Consider the following 18,270-nt stretch of genomic DNA (forward strand, 5'->3'; position numbering starts at 1 on the left):
CTAAAATTAAGATGAAATAAAAACTCCTGAGATGAAAATTCACGGTCATTTATCACATGTTTTTCCTTTGATCCAGTAGAAAGGTCACTTCCTTCTTCACTCCTTCCCAATTCCATAGTCATCCTCCATTGCAGCTACAGAAGTTAAAAGACAGACCAGACCATCTTGAAACAATGCTTTTGTACTCATATATAAAGCAAGCCCCCTTCTCAGGTCAATTTCTATTCATTAGTTAAGGTAAAAGATTTCTTCTCTATATGGCTATCAGCTAAACCCCAAAATGTGTAAATTTTTAAAATGTGTTTTCTATAGCATTTATTGGAGAAGGAAATGGCAACCCATTTCAGTATTCTTGGGTGGAGAATTCCATGGACAGAGAAGCCTGGCAAGCTACAGGCCATACAGTCCATGGGGTCACAAAGAGTCAGACACAACTGAACAACTAACACTTTCACTTTCATAGTATTTATTCCTATTACCACTAAAGTACTTACCATATTCCACTGTTACCTAATTCTGTGTGTCTTCCCCCAGAAATTATACCTTCTTGAATCTTGGTGGCTCAGATAGTAAAGAATCTGTCTGCAATGCAGAAGACCCAAGTTTGATCCCTGAGTCAGTCAGGAAGATCCCTGGAGAACGGCATGTCAACCCACTCCAATATTCTTGCCTGGAGAATACCAAGGACAGAGGAGGCTAGCAGGCTACAATCCATGGGGTTGCAATGAGTCAGCCACGACTGAGCAACTAGCATTTCATTGTTCTTTGGTCCAAGAATTTATAACCTTCTTGAAAGCAGAGGGGATATCTCTCTACTTGCATTACTTTTGCCCAGTTCTGTGACAGATACATTGTAGGTATCAGTAATAGGACTTATAAAAGAAATAAATGAGTTAATTTAAAACATTGCTTTCTGGAAAAAAAAAAATCTGTATTACTGGGTTTTGCAGCTTAACTTTTCATCCCTTCTACCTAAGGGATAATTAGCAACTAAAAGGGAAAGGGCAAACGCTAATTTTTAATTTAAAAATCATGCTGTGATGAAAGTTAAGAGAAAGCAATTTGACTTTGAATATCACTATAGGGTTCAGGACACAGTCACAGTTCAGATAATAAAATGTCTTCATATTTTCCACCTGGCATTCAAGCAAATGTAGAGACTAGATGACTGAATGCCCCACTTCCCTCAGCTCCTGATAAAATTGTCCAGATCACACTGTCATGGATCCACACAGACCCATCCAAGTTAACCAGTGACAAAATGACCATCTGCTTGGTCAAAAATTGGTAAGTACAGGGTATACTGTTGTCCCACTGATAGCCTTTAAAAATTGATTAAATCAGTGCACTTTTAAAGAATGTATAACCTTTTCCACCATTTTCCTCATTCGTACAATGTGTTGAAAGACACCTGACTTGGCATTTAAACCTATCTAAATATGGTGATTAATAGTTTGAAACAAAGAGTCAATGTAATATTGCTTGCAGCTTAGGATAAATATTTTCTGCAAATATGAAATCTTACTTCACGTGGGAGGAAGATATTTTAGAATAATGTCAGCTAAGTTATGTTTCCAACTGTGGACATAAATGAGCAGATTTATTCCTTCTGTCACCAGTACCCTCACATAAGACATAATACTCTATGAAGAACTTAGCACTTGGAAGCATGTATTTTAGAATAATAATAGTAACCTTATTTTTAAGGATTTTATAATAGTTGGAGGTTTGTGGAACGTGTGACCCTGGAGGTATATGAACATATTGAGAACTCTTCACATCATGGGCACTGACTGGCTTATGTCTCACTCACTGTTGAGTCCACAAATACCAAAAAAAAAAAAAAAAAAAAAAGGCAAAAGGAATCTCCAGCACCATTAGATACCTTTTATGGCAGTCTTTGGACAGATACTCTAAATATATTTTAAATATATTTATTGCCTTTGGAAATGTTTAAGCATTTTTAGATTTTAATAATTTTTGTGATTCATACATGGTTGTTTTTTAAATCCTCTCTTTGCACTTTGTATATAAACAGTTCTACCTATGTATGTATTATAGAGTGCTAGAAATAAGAATAGCTTGTTCTTGGGAACAAGTATAATCTTCAAGTTGGGAAGTGTATTATTACTGATGCTTGAATCTGTGAAAATTAAGTTCTAAAGAGTGTACTAAAAATGCATAAGGGGAAAGTATCTGAAGGGCTTTTCATGTGGCTCAGTGGTAAAGAATTGGCCTGCCAATGCAGGAGACACAGGAGTTACGGGTTCTATCTCTGGGTCTCCCATGGAGAGAGGAGCCTGGTAGGCTACAGTCCCTGAGGTGACAAAAGAATCGGACATGACTTAGTGAGTAAACAACAATGTGGAGTGTAGGATCTTATTTCACTGACCAGAGATTGAGCCCACACCCCCTGCACTGAGAGTGCAGAGTCTTAACCACTGAACCACCAGGGAAGTCCCCAGTTTGAGGTGTTCTTGACCTTCTTTATGAAAATGGAAAAGGATGTTTATCTATAATGACAATGAAGGAGTCAAGTAGAAGATTTGAAAAGAGGGTTGATTAGTTGACGGAAAGAAGAGGAAAAGGAGTTGATGAGGAGAGGACTGCCCATTGACACCCAAGTCCAGGTGGGACGCCTTAGAATGGTGGCACAAATCCTCAGGCTAGGCTAGAACTCAGATCTTACATGTAGATTTGGGGAGGGGTCTAATGAAGATGTAATAGAGCAACACTCTTTGCCAACTTATGTGAATGGCAGGATGCCATTGTGTGTACAGGTTGTGTACATGGAACTGTTCTGAGGGGCAGACTCCATCCTATATAGCAGAGGAAACACCCTGGGATAAGTGGTTAAGAATTTGGACCTTGCTCCTGTGGAGGAAACCATGTGTCTCCCCAGTAGAGACATGCTCAAATGATCTCAGCAGAGTTATGGCTGAGTATACCTTGGCTACCCCTTCCTAAGCCACATGGCACACAAGCCTTTCTTAGGAAACATCCATCGTTTCAACAGGCAGGTAAGGGCCATTTGGTCTTAACCTCAGCGAGTTGTTCATCAGAATCATATTAACTCATGACATCTGGTCTAGTAATATTTTTAACTCTGAGGATGAAGCTTTGTAAAAAACCATGTAAAAAATCATTTTTCATTGTGTATCAGTCTTCTAGTCAGAGATGTCTAAATACTCATATATACTGGGTTGTACACTTCATTTTCTGTTATGAATGTATACTTCAAATTCGTATTTTTGTCTGCTTTTCTTAAGCACATTTATAAAATGTACTACACTCACCTTTATCTTTTTCAGCAAAAGGCAGTATCCTTGAAAGAGACAGAGACAGAGAACTGAAGGACCAGCGGAGTCTAATTTAGCATCCCAGTTCTCCCACTTACAGTGGATATCATCTTATCAGCCATGCAACTTCTCAAGCCTCAGATTTCTTTCTTATATAGAAAAGAAGATTTGGCCAGATATTATATTTTCCAGTTTTAAGATTCTTTATAAGATAGAAATGTTACTTCCTCGTGGTCAATTTGAAGTGTAGCATTAAAAGTCAAACAGCCAAGAACATCTGCAATCAGGGTAGGTAGCAGGCTGTGCCCATGTGTTCTAGAAGCCTAATACTGATGCTGGAGTTTTACACTGCAGGGGCATAATCATTCCTACCAGCATGTTCCATTAAAGCTTGACTTACTGCCAGGGAATTCACCTGCTGACACAGTAAAACTCCTAACTGGAAGCATTAACATTGCGATGTCAGATGGGGGAAAAAAATTGTTCATAAATTCCACAAACATGCACTGCTTTATTTGGGGTCCTGGTTGCAAACTCATTATTTATGCTGTGTACAGTAGGCCATCAACATACCCCGCTGGGAAATTAGTTTGCAATTTAGAATCATTTCAAAGTACAAGTGATTCTCAAGTCATTTTCTGAGGTTAAATGAGAACTCTTATTGCTTTCTGTGGGCTCTGAGGGAATTTTTCCTCCGTGTGGTCCCTCCTCCCCCAGCTTCAGGTATACTGTCTTGATTTTACTTTCTTAAATGCACTTTGGTGCTAAATCTCTTATTTTTTTCCCCCCAAATTTTGAAAGCCAGGAAATGGAATGGTATATGTTGCATTTTCTTGCTTGCCGGGACAGTTTAAGTACCTCACTTTTGATTACTGCTTTTATTCTTCAAAGACCCCTCCTGAGAGATTTCCAAGTTCTCCTTGAATGGCAGTGCAAAGCTAACATAGCAGTCATGGGGGAAGACTGGATGGCATTCACTTTAGGGTGCATTGAGACAGAGTCATGATGTCACTTCCATTTTGGCTTCTCACTCTGGGGGCCATGCCATGGGACAGGCCTGCATCCAGGGTGAGAGCAGAAGGCATTAATCTCAGAATTTCAGTTAACGGACACTGGAGGTTCAACCTTTCTTATGGGTTTATGAGCCCATATGGGTGGAACAAGTTATTAAGATAAAAAGCATTCATTCCACTGACCCTTTTTATGTTAACACCCCCTTTATTTGATTCTTTCCTTTAGAACCTCCTTAAGCATTTTTAAACTTTATTTCACTACTAACTGTGGGCATATCCTCTGTTTTATCCCCAGCCTAGATCTTTATCCCCAGACTTGATCTCAGACCATCTGGTAAATCATCTGTAACCCAATCTTATCCTTGGGGAAATACATAGCATTACTTTAATTGTACCATTTTAGCCTTAGCATTACCAGAAAGTAGCAAATAATCCATAGTGTGATCTTGTCAAAAAATTGTTTTCTCCTTTCTGAAATGTCAATATTACTAGCTATTAGGCTGATGTTATTAGCTCTAATGAACAAAAATCAAAATAGAAAATAAAGCAGAGTTGCTAAGCCACAGCAAAGGGCTCCTCTCCTCCAACAAGGAGGACTGAAGTTTATCTGAAACCAAAATTTCAACATCTCTCTAACACATTGGGAGAGTCTTTCCATAGGCCCAGACCAGAAAGTATACAAACCAAAGAGATTGAGTGTTTAGTTTCAAAATACATGAAATCACCAGTTTAAACATAGACACTACACACAAGGAGTGCAAAGAAACAATGAAAGCCAGAGATCAACAGAGTAAATATCACCTAGAAATACTAACAGTCTTAAAGGTCAGAAATCCTTAGTTAAACAAAAAGACCCATCCATTAAAAACAATCAATTACAAGATAACCTGAGAATATCACATTATGAATTCTCTTTAAAAGCAGATGTTATTCAGTGAAAAGCTGTTAGCTATGTGTTTTAGAAGTAAATAAATAGAGCAGGTAACAAATAGAGACTGAAACTTGGAGAAAAAGAAACCAAAAATTAAGTGCATTTGGAACTGCTTAATATTGAATGTCTAAGGCATTGGAGAAAGTCTTTGTTCCATGGGTATAAATCCATGGGTGTCAGTGTGTTCAAGCTCTGGTATTGCATGGAAGAAACAAAAATGATTCATTAGTTATAATATTTTGAGATGGCCTTCCTGGCTGAAATTGTTTTAAAAGGCCTTCCTTGATTATGGATAATTCAAATCTTTCTCTACTGCTATTAGAAGATAAACATGCATCCAAAATAACCCCCTTTTCCTTCAAGCTTTGAAGGAAGCATGTGTTGGTTGGTTTTCTAGCGTTTTTGCTTTTTTTTTTCTTTCTAAATGTTATACAGACTTTATAATTTGTTAGCACCTATATTCAACTCAGGGGTTTCCCAGGTGGCACTAGTACAGGAGTGCCCAATACAGGAGACGTAAGAGATGCAGGTTCGATTCCTGGGTTAGGAAGAACCCCCGGAGGAGGCATGGCAACTCACTCCAGTATTCCTGCCTGGAGAATCCCAAGGACAAGAGTTGCCTGGCAGGCTACAGTTCATAGAGTCACAAAGAGTCAGACCCTACTGAAGAGACTTAGCATGCACACACACATATTCAACTCATCTTGGCCTTTGCTTGATAAAATAATAGGTTAGACAGATATGATACTTGGCATATTGAAGCTTAACATCTCTTACTCTGTAAGAAATCTTGAGTGGATGATATTTATGAAGACTTTTCTCTTGTCACCAACAATTCTTTTTTCTTAAACTTTAATATTATTATTTCAGATAACACTTCCTGATAACATACTAATTTCAGATAACTGCTTTCAGATAACATACTAATTATTTATTATTAAAGCCCCAAATCTTATATTTATGGAGAAAGGCTAAATCCTTTGAAACTTTCCAACTCTCCAGGGTAGTATCTTATTATTGGCAAATTCAGACATTTCTACATGTTTAATGTTTCATGAGATAAGTAGTTTATTAATAACATCAGCAGATGTTATTAATGTGGCAAAAAAGCAGTAGAACATGCTCTGTGGCTTTTCTGTTTTCATAACATTATTTGAGCAAGAGAAGAACTCATTCTCTAGAAGTCAGATTCCACTTCCAGCTTCTCAAAGCTGTAACCTACTTTGACTCTGTAATAGAGCCTTTCTGGAAGGTCTATCATAAATTACCAATAAAAGGAGATTAATATATATGTCTCTCCTTTCTCCCCAAAATGTTGAGTTTTGCTGAGAAGCCTTTCTTTCTTTTTATTTTTGAGTGATGTTGATATTTATTGACATCAATGCAAGACAAGCTAAGTTGCTATTTAACAGGAACAAATATAACTTCCTTCCTGAGGAAGACAGGCACTCAGCTCATGAAACCTAAGGTCAAACAAAGACTGGATTGTAAAGCACCAACTATGGGTTAAAGTTCATGGATATAAAAATTGCTAAAGGCAAAGGGATACATTTTAAAAAAAATTTTTTTTACACTAATCTCACGTAATCAAACAAAGAACTAAAGTGAAAGTGAAAATCACTCAGTCGTGTCCGAATCTTTGCCACCCCATGGACTACACAGCCCATGGAATTCTCCAGGCCAGAACACTGGAGTGGGTAGCAATTCCTAAACTAATCCTAAAACTTTAGGACATAAGATATCGACATGACATGACTATTTCTGCATAAATGAAAATGTGTTATATTCTTCACTGTACTTGTATTGCAATTACATGCTTCTTGCTTCTACACTACGCAAAGTCAACAGTTATCACCAACAAAGATTATAACTAGATCTGAACAAGACTTCACAGTGACTCTGCTCCACTGAAATTTAAGAAAATTCAATCCAGGATTAACAAAACCTTTTGATTTTAAAGTCAGTTCTCATATCTTCTTCTCGTGTCATACTTAAATAAGTCCTCTGGTGACATTTCTTGCCTGCAAACTGCAACACATGTCTTCTCCCCATCAGTTTTGTCTGATATTTTAAAGTTAATTTGTAGAACCTGCATTAAAAAATGGAAATTGTTCTTCTTATCTGAACCTGCAATCAGGTTCCTGCTTTGACGCAAAACATACTCCTCTGCAGTGTACCCCACCAGCACGGCAACCCCCTTTTTCTCTCTCTCTTTATTCCTTTGCCCAGAAGGCACTTCAGTATTGCTCAATTCCATACTCTTTGGCTGCCTAGACAGTCAGGACACCTAAGGCCATTTGGACTTATCACTCCTCACTTCCTTCTTTTCTGTGGCTAATAACACTTTCCTGCTTTATTTATATGGCTGAATCTCCAGTCCTGGTCCTGGTCTCAGGGGGACAGAGTCGATGTCAGCTTCAAGCTCCTGGCTGGTAAAGCTGCATCACTGGGCGATCCTTGTTTCTTACGCGATCTCTCTTAACCACTTCTTTCTTTTCAGTTTTTTTCCGAGTTGCCTACTGGCTCTGTACCTTCAGACTTCTTTCCTTTATCCTAAAGTGCTTCTTTCTCCTTCTTCATTTCTTCTTCTTTTCTCTTGCACGCTTTCTCCTTCTCATAGCGCTCCTTCTGCATGCAGATCTCTTCTTCCTGCCGCTTCAGCCTCTCTCTCTCCCGCAGGATCAGCTCTTGGTCTCATTCATAATCCCTCTCCCTCCCCCTGTATTCTCTGCCACTCTCATCTTCAGATCTCTTAGGCTTTTCATCTTTAAATTCACGCTCAGAACTCTTGGGCAGTGTACAACTTTGCCCACTGGCCCTTTCATCACTCAGATTCTCTTTGGCCAGTTTCTTGAGCTTTTTTGTCCAAGTCTTTTTCATGTCCTTTATCTGGCTTCTTGAGCAGCTTGATCTTTGGTTCATCCTTTAATTCGCCCCTTACTGGAACTCAGTCTATCTTCTTTAGCTTTTCTATATCTTTCTGATTTTGTTTCTCTTCTTCTTTCCACTTCCTCCTCTCTCCTTCTCTTTGTCTTTTTCTTTCTATTTCTCGCCACCTCTGTTCTTCTCTTATCTTTTGCTTGTTTTTCAGGAAGCTCAAAAGAGGAGTTGCCTTTTTAGCTATTAGTTCTCTATTTTTTGCTTCTATTTCCTCCAGCAGTGTTTCTGGAGTAGATGTCATTTTCTCATTATCTGTGGCATATCTCTCCAAAAATTTTCTATATTCTGGATCAGTATCTTTTTTATTGGTCTTCTTTTTTGCAGGTTTTTGAAAAGGTGCAAATTCTACAATGGCAGGATATTCCTGACCTTTATTGTCAAGGAGTAACCATCACAACCATCAAAATGATCACTGAACAAAATAATGTCCTCTTGGCTTTAAAAATTGATGTATGCTCTTGCATACATATACGGATACCTACTAGTATCTTTAGAAAAAAAATAATCTTGCTCAGGCATAGGCTGAAGATGTTCCTGAAGCTGCTCCTTGGTCAAAGTGGGTGGTAATCTCCGAATACCACCTTGCTCAGTCCCTCTTTCCTCTCCTTGTTCCAATCCTGGTTACCTTCCCCTTTAGTGCTGTCTCCTGAAGCCCCACCAGCACTGCCTGTAGCACCACGGTACCTCGGCCTAAACACTGGCTATGCTGGTCACTTACGCCTCCCAGCCCCTGCTGAGAAGTCTTATTTTAAACCATATGCCAGAGGATGCTTCCTCTACTTAAATGAAGATCTGAAGGACTGTATAACTCAACCCTCGAAAATAATTCCATGGAGGCAAAATCCATGGGAAAACCATGTTTTCTATGGGACTAAAACCTAATGTTCATGTTATACTTGCAGGTGAACTTTTGCAAAATGCAAGCATAGTGCTGAAATCAATAAAAATTCAGTGACTGCAGGGCAGCAGAAGGATTCCAGGGTAGATATTCTCTTGTCAGCAGGTTGGGTGAGGAGCTGAAGATGCTGGTGAATTCAGGAATCCCCTTCTTTACAGGAATATCTATCTGACTCTAATCCTAAGACTAAAGCAGGGACTGGGCACTGCCCTGGTGGTCCAGTGACTGATGCTCCATGCTTCCAGTGCTTGAGATCTGGGTTCAATTCCCAGTCATGAAACTAAATGCCATATGCCATAGCTAAGACCTGGTGCAGCCAAATAAATAAATAAATATTAAAAAAAGACAACCCAGGGCTGACTTCTATGTTCATTAACATTATTATCCCCTCCCTCTATTCGCCAAGCCAGGCTTCAACAGCACGTGAACCATGAACTTTCAGATGTTCAAGCTGGATTTAGAAAAGACAAAGGAACCAGAGATCAAATTGCCAACATCCGTTGGATCATTGAAAAAGCAAGAGAGTTTCAGAAAAACATCTACTTCTGCTTTATTGATTACACCAAAGCTTTTGACTGTGTTGATCACAACAAACTGTGGAAAATTTTACAAGAGATGGGAATACCAGACCACCTGACCTGCCTCCTGAAAAATTTCTATGCAGGTTAAGATGCAACAGTTAGAACTGGACACGGAACAACAGACTGATTCCAAATCGGGAAAGGAATACATCAAGGCTGCATATTGTCACCCTGCTTTATTTAACTTATATGCAGACTACATTATGCAAAATGCCAGGCTCTATGAAGCACAAGCTGGAATCAAGATTGCCAGGAGAAATATCAATAACCTCAGATATACAGATGACATCACCCTTATGGCAGAAAGCAAAGAAAAACTAAAGAGCCTCTTGATGAAAGTGAAAGAGGAGGGTGAAAAGGTTGGCTTAAAACTCAACATTCAGAAAACTGAGGTCATGGCATCTGGTCCCATCACTTCATGGCAAAAAGAAGGAGAAATAGTGGAAACAGTGGCAGACTTTATTTTTGGGGTCTCCAAAATCACTGCAGATGGTGACTGCAGCCATGAAATTAAAAGATGCTTGCTCCTTGGAAGAAAAACTATGACCAACCTAGACAGCATATTAAAAGAGCAGAGACATTACTTTGCCAACAAGGTCTGTCTAGTCAAGGCTATGATTTTTCCAGTAGTCATGTATGGATGTGAGAGTTGAACCATAAAGAAGGCTTAGCGACGAAGAATTGATGCCTTTGAACTGTCTATTGTAGAAGACTCTTGAATGTCCCTTAGACAGTAAGGAGATCCAACCAGTCAATCTTAAAGGAAATCAGTCCTGAATGTTCGTTGGAAAGACTGATGCTAAAGCTGAAGCTCCAGTAATTTTGGTCACCTGATGCGAAGCTGACTCATTGGAAAAGACCCTGATCCTGGGAAAGACTGAAGGCTGGAGGAGAAGGGGACAAGAGAGAATGAGGTGGTTGTTTGGCATCACTGATTCAATGGACATGAGTTTGAGCAAACTCCAGGAGTTGGTGATGGACAGGAAAGCCTGGCGTGCTGCAGCCCATGGGGTCGCAATGAGTTGGACACGACTGAGCCACTGAACTGAACTGAACTCTATCATCAAACCCTGATGCTAGGAAAGATTAAGAGAAGGGGGAGAAGGGGGAAACAGGATGAAATCCTTGGAGGGCACCACCGACTCAATGGACATGAAGTTGATCAAATTCTGGGAGATGGTGATGGACAGGGAAGCCTGGTATGCTGCAGTCATGGAGTCTCAAAGAGTCAGACACAACTTAGTGACTTAACTACATTCAAACATTTTGTTCTCAATTAAACAAACATGTAATTTTGAGGGATTATGTATTTTCACATTAGATGTAATCACACTTTCTGAAAGTTTGCTTAACTGTCTTGAAATTTTTACCAAAAAGAAAATAGTACACACACCTCCTCCACCTAAAACATGAATTTCTTTGGGTCTTGCATTTTTTCCCTAGTGGGTCCCATGGTCAGGTCTCTGGAGCAGAGACATGGTACACTAACTGTCTAGTTCTGAGGTTCTCAGTATTTAAAGTGATATTTTTAAAAGGCAACATAAGCAGTCTCAAAACCTGTTGTTTGGACACATAAACATGTGGCCTTGGATCTGGAAGAAACAATGAGGTTGTAACATATTGTGAGGCAAATTGTTGAAGCCAGGAGTCAAAAGAACACAGAGCGTTCCTTTCTTCAGCTGGTTTTCACAAGTTTGTCCATGTCAGCAACTCAGACTCAAGACAGTCAAAACAGAACCCTTGGGTTGACCTCATTCCCTTCAAAACTTGCCACTCTGCTGCATAGAGATCAACATTTTTTGGTGAGTTTTTTAAAAAGTCCTGTTTCTTAGCAGCAACAAATCTCAAGGACAGTGTCTTATTATTAAGACAACCTCAGAGAAGAGGGGAGACATAAATGCACTGCCACAATGATTGGTTTGGATTTCTTTCTTTTGTAAGTTTCTTAGAAACATAGTGGCCCTCCCTATAAAGATCTTGAAAGATCTTCTGTCTGGATGCCCTTGGAAAATTGAAAACAAAACAAAGCAACACCAAAAAACAAAGTCTAAGCAACGGATAGCCAGATTTGACTTTAAAAAGTTGCTAATTTTGGACTCACTTCTCTCCATTAGGGCTGTGGAAGAATTATGCACACAAGGCTGAGGCTTTTCTCTGCTTAAAGAACATCTGCAGTCAATTAGAAATAAGCCTGAGTGTCGTGTTAATTCTGCAGAACCAAACAAAGTCATTTTTGTTTAAACTCTTTCAGTGCTGTGAGAATGAGAGGTTACAGAAGGGGGGAATAAAATAAGCAATAGAACAAAACTGCTGTGTGGCCCTGGAATGGAGCTGATGGGGCAAGTAAGACATTACATTTCTTTGAGAATACATACCTGGAAATTTTTTCCAGGGGATTTCTATTCTGTACTATCTCTCTCTTGGGGCATGGGGGTGGGGAGCAAGCTTACTCTTTCTTCTAAAAAGGCAACATTTAAAGTAATGGAACATCTTCCAGATTCTCCCAAAATGAATCTGACCAAATAGTTGAAATGTTTGGCAAATGAGTAGTAGCATTTCATTTTTAATTTTGAGAAGGGTCAAACAAATCAAAACTATATTTGTAGGCCATTGTGTGTGTTTCAAATCACTTTCATAGTTATTAATTGTGATTGGTGCTCAGAGCTCAAATATACTAAAAAAAAAACAGCTATTTCTATTGAAACATATCTTGCTGTGAATATCAGCATCTGTGTCTACCTCTTGTTAACATCAGTGGTACTGATTCTACTGGAATTTGAGTTTATCTCTCTAAAGAAATCTGTGGATAACCCCAGAGAGAATTTCCAAACAAGTACAGTAGAACTACATGTTTTTAAGTTTGATAGTCCCTACATTGAAAAGGGGGATTTTGGTTATTCCTTTGGGCTGATGATTTATTTCTTCTCCATACCTTTTCTTAAGGCTTCCCTGATGGCTCAGCTGGTAAAGAATACACCTGCAATGCTGGAGACCTGGGTTCAATCCCTGAGTTGGGAAGATCCTCTGGAGAAGGGAATGGCTACCCACTCCAGTATTTTTGCCTGGAGAATTCAGTCCATGGGGTTGCAGAGAGTAGGACACAACTGAGCAACTTTCACTTTCAGTTTTTCTTAAGGTTTTCACCTTTTGTTATGATTAGATCCGAATGTAGATCTGACATGAGAGGCAGGCGAAGACACTATCTTTGTTAATTGAGTTTTGAGGAATATGATTCAGCATTTAATCTGTAGTGCCCAATAGCTTCACTACAGGTTTTTTCAGGCAGGTGAAAATGTTTAAGTCTTTGTTATTTAATACTTATCAAAACATGAGTGATAGCAAATTGTTTCTAGATATAGACTGAGAGAGTCCCTGGTGGTTCTGTGATAAAGAATCATCTTCAATGCAGGAGATGAGGGTTCAATTCCTGGGTCAGAAAGATCCCCTGGAGAAAGGAAATGGCAACCCACTCCAGCATTCTTGCCTGGGAAATCACATGCACAGTGGAGCCTGGTGGGCTATAGTCCATGGGGTTGCAAAAGAGACTGATCAACTAAACAACAGAAATAGGTTTGATGAACATGCTAAACATTTATTATTTTATATATTTTGACTCTGTTTTTATGTCCCTAGTGGCTTAGATGGTAAAGAGTCTGCCTGCAATGCAGGAGACCCAGGTTCGATTCCTGGTTTGGGTCAGATCCCCTGCAGAAGGAAATAGCAACCCACTCCAGTATTCTTGCCTGGAAAATTTCACGGACAGAGGAACCTCATGGGTCATAGTCCATGGGATTGCAAAGAGCTGGAAACGACTGGGCGACTAACACATTTGTATCAAACCAAAGAGCTGGGCATTCAACCACAATATTTGATATTTTTATTGATTTGCACTTAATTGTCCATAACTTTATACCAGTTGTCTGTATTAAGAAGCACCATCAGAAACAGTCCAATAAAATTACCACTATACTTACAATAGGCATATTTCTATTACATTATTCAATACTTTATGAGGAGCAATGAGAGAAAAACCTCAGATTTCTACTTTTGGATTATTTTTTCCTCAATTACTGTTTTCTATTTCACTTTTATTCTGAAATCTTAGGAACACTGTGATTCTTATACTTGATACTAGTTCCCTTTTTACTTAACCTGCTAAAAGCTTTAGCAAAATTTGTGGCCTACTTTTTAAACTACATTATATCTAATACATATATTTACACTTCTATATGTCTCCAGTTCAGTTCAGTTCAGTCTCTCAGTTGTGTTCAACTCTTTGCAGCTGCATGGACTGTAGCCCACCAGGCTTCCCTGTCCATCACCAACTCTCAGAGCCTACTCAAACTCATGTCCATCGAGTTGGTGATGCCATCCAAACATCTCATCTTTGTCGTATTCTTCTCTTTCAGCCTTCAATCTTTCCCAGCATCAGGGTCTTTTCTAATGAGTCAGTTCTTTGCATCAAGTGGCCAAAGTATTGGCGTTTCAGCTTCAGTTCAGTCCTTCCAATGAATATTCAGGACTGATTTCCTTTAGGATGGGCTGGTTGGATCTCCTTGCAGTCCAAGGGACTCTCAAGAGTCTTCTCCCACACCACAGTTCAAAAGTATCAGTTTTTCAGCACTCAGCTTTCTTTAGAGTTCAACTCTCACATCCATACGTGACCACTGGAAAAACCATAGCCTTGACCAGATGGACCTTTGTTGACAAAGTAATGTCTCTGCTTTTTAATATGCTGTCTAGGTTGGTCATAACTTTCCTTCCAAGGAGTGTCTTTTAATTTCATGGCTGCAGTCACCATCTGCAGGGATTTTGGAGCCCCCCAAAATAAAGCCTGTCTCCTGTCATTGTTTACCCATCTATTTGCCATGAAGTGATGGGACTGGATGCCACGATCTTAGTTTTCTGAATGTTGAGTTTTAAGCCAACTTTTTCACTCTCCTCTTTCACTTTCATCTAGAGGCTCTTTGGTTCTATATGTCTAGGAGTTTATTTAAGTGTGGCCCTTATATTCGCTTTACTCTTTCTGTCTCTCAACTATTTGTTTTTCTCTCTTTTTTTTAATGTTTATTTTTTTAAGCTCTGACAATTCATTCGTGATATAAATCAGGCTGTTTATCAGTACATAAACAAGTAAATCTAAGTTAAGCCCTGCTGTTGAAGTGTTAGTCTATTTAACCTAGACCTTCTCCATGAATGTTTGCTACATAATAACTTTCCTAGAACCCTTAATTTTGTTATAACTTGTATACAATACAGTTTTTTAATTGCATTCAAAAAAATTTTTAAAGTGAATAAGATGAAGTAAATGGTTTTGAATATGTACAAAAACACTCAACTAGAACATCTAAAATGATTACATAATTGGCAAAGTGGGCAAAAAAGAGTGTAAAAGAAGTTAAGTTTACTTGACTAAAGGGGGAAATGACTATAATAAAATTAAAATACAATATTCAAAATAACCATCTTTACAACTGTTTTTATTTTTTTCCTTACCTCTTTAAAAAACAATCCCTAAGGAAAAATAAGAGGAATTAAGCTTAAAAATTTGAAAAGAACACTGAGAAGATGGTCTCTGTGCTTAAAAATATGCATTTTAAAGGATTTTTATTTTAGATCAGAGTATAGTTGATTAAGAATGTTGAGTTAGCTTCAAGTGTACAGCCAAATGATTCAGTCATATACATGTATCTATTCTTTTTCAAAATCATTTACCATTTAGGTTATTGCAGAATGTTGAGCAGAGTTCCCTATGCTATATAGTAGTATCTATTTTAAAGAGAGTAATGTGTATATGTCAGTCCTAAGCTCTCAATCTATCCCTCCCCACTACCCTTCCCCCTTGTAAATCTTAAATTCATTTTCTTACTTGGGAAATTTATGCAGGAATTTATGTTACCTTCTGTGCTATCTGTGAAAGTTATCTAGGAACTCAAATTAATTAAAATAATGTCTTCCTCCAGAATAAAAAAAAAATACAAATTTGCAAGAGCAAACATTTTAACACCAAATTAAAATGATTGAGAAAATTTATATTAACCTCATGTTTATTTTTTTCTCATGTTACCATTGATCATTGAAAGGAAAGTGTATGTTTTGCAACTATTATCACCATATCTATATGGCTTCCCAGGTGGTGCTAGTTGTAAAGAACTCACCTGCCAATGCAAGAGATATAAGAGAAAGGGGTTCAATTCCTGAATAGATTCCCTGAAGAAGGGCATGGCAACTCATGCCAGTGTTCTTGCCTGGAGAATCCCATGTCAGAGGAGTCTGGTGGGCTATGGTCCATAGCGTCACAGAATTAGACACAACTGAAGTGACTTAGCAGAGCATATAAGTATAAATGAGTCATAAAACTAGAACACAGAGTTAAAGTATTAAAATGATTCCACTGTCATCAGATATGAAAAGGTAGACCTGTCTCTTAACTATTGGTTGAAACTGATTTTTTTTCTTAGTTTTCAGGAAAATGCACGTAATGGTGATGTAAACTTTAGTCTACATAGGAAAAAAAAAGAAAAATGGCTCCATTGTTTATACAGTGTCTTTAGATTTTAGGGCTGAAGTCAAAAGCAGAGGATATCTTTTTATATTTTAAAAAAGGAAGTAAGGGCAGAGATGGGGCTAAAACTTAGAGCCACACCACCAACTCCCTCTGACTCTCTCTTTACTAGACATATTTTCAACTAGCAGTAGGTACAAGATGGAGAACTTGAGTGAAAACAGTCTACAAAGCCTATGTAGACAATAAGAAAAAGCCATAGGGTTCCACTATTTTGTTAGAACACAAAGAATTATTCTATTGTTCACTAGCAATTCCTTCTGTCTTCCTACTGTCTCACGGTAGTTCATTAAATGCTGAAAAGAAAAATCAAAGCAGAGTATCAGACACTTAGCTCTTTTCAAAATCCAGAAATGCTGGCCCTATGCCACCTCAACTCCATTTGTATATGACATAAATGAATTCTTTGATAAAGAAATAATTGTTGCATGAGAAGAGTCATTGCACATCTTAACACAAAAAGTGATTTTAATAGACAATTATTTAAATTGAAATTCTCCTGGAGACCTAGATACCCACAGTAATCTATCATGCAAATGATTTATCTCATTTTATATCAATCAACAATTATTGGGTAGTACTATGCAGTCGTTGTGTTATGTCCGTTTATATTTCTAAAGAAATATTTATATTTCATCACAAATCCATATTAACACAAAGATTTTCCACTGAAGGAGGTTAAGAAAAGTCGGGGGAAAGAGTTGGGAGCCAAAGGACATCAAATCTTTCATGTTTTTCCTACGTGTTTTTTTTTTTTTTTTTTTTCATGCGTTGCTCTAAATTTGTCATTATTTCCCACATGAGTACTACCTGGGTAAATTATGGCTTACATCACCCTCCACTTGAAATGAAAAGCAGATTGTATTGCATTGTATTGAATTATCCTCCAATATTGTATGATATATGATCCATCTTGATGGGAAACTATTGTTATATTATATTTCATAGTTATGATTTCCAAGGTATCAAACTTCTCATTATCTTCCTGTGCTAGCCAGCTATAAATGCCAAACACTCTAGTTTCCAGCATGTGCTTTTTGAAACATATAGTGCTGTGTTCTGTGTATGTTTAGCATTTTATGGTGCTACATAATATAGAAATGTCATAATACTTTGTCAAAAGCCCTAGCTAGGCTATTGACAGTGTAGGTTTCATTTACTTCCTGAAGGCAGCAGACATTTTTTTATATTTCCTCTATAATATTATAAACACCAAATGCAGTGCTTAAAATGAATATTTAAAAAATCAATCAGGCTTGAAATTTAATTTTATATAATTGCCTTTCTGCATGCTAACAAAATTGAATGACATAAAAATTTCACCTCCCCTATATACTTTTGTATTTTCTATAATCATAAAAGTAGATTCTTTTAAGGTCTTTTTATATCATCTTTTAATTTACTAGGTTAATTTAGCTCTCTCTTAAACAGGTTGAAAAAAGGGTGTATTAACATCCCAGGATAATAATCACACGTGCAATATAATTTTATGTCTGCCACTCTATTCTTGCTTTGCTTCTATAGTAGATGTGAGACAATCAAAGTGTTAAAGAAGTCTTTGGTCTAGATTGAAAGGGCTATGTTTTGTGTGTACGTTTCTGGAATGGACTGCGCTTTAAGAGGATAGACACAGGCTGTCTCTTCAGCTGTCCTAGACCCTTCTGGAATTAGGCATCCCACACTGATTCATCCTCTGACAGAAAGCAGCCATCAGTATGACTCATACCACAGTGAACATTTTCAGTGCCTCTGGGAAAGAACAAGTAGGTCTTAATGGAAACTATCAGAGCAACAACAGCAGCTGGCTTATAAGCAGACAACAGTAGGGAAATATATTTTTTACATACACTCAGTATGTCTGGTTGAAAAGTAAATATATATAAGTGGAAGAATAGACATGTAGAAATCCCAAAGGAGTATGCAGCACATGTTTGTTTCTGATTAGCTTACATTATTAATTTAGTACACTGACTTGGCTGTGTTTCCATACACAGTTAGGGCTACCCAGGTGGCACAGTGGTAAAGAATCCACTACCAGTGAAG

At 38.0% G+C, this 18,270-nt stretch overlaps 1 long non-coding RNA gene and 1 pseudogene across 1 annotated transcript in view; one reads left to right on the forward strand and one right to left on the reverse strand.

Moving 5' to 3' along the window:
* The window catches only part of LOC136151348 (uncharacterized), a 1,173,899-nt gene that overhangs the window by 1,077,795 nt on the left and 77,834 nt on the right, over window positions 1–18,270 (forward strand). The gene's annotated exons all lie outside the window — the stretch shown is intronic.
* LOC136151820 (regulator of nonsense transcripts 3B pseudogene) overlaps window positions 7,550–18,270 on the reverse strand; it is a 67,287-nt pseudogene continuing 56,566 nt past the window's right edge.

The sequence above is a fragment of the Muntiacus reevesi genome, chromosome 20 (assembly GCF_963930625.1).
Source record: "Muntiacus reevesi chromosome 20, mMunRee1.1, whole genome shotgun sequence".
Lineage (NCBI taxonomy): Eukaryota > Metazoa > Chordata > Mammalia > Artiodactyla > Cervidae > Muntiacus > Muntiacus reevesi.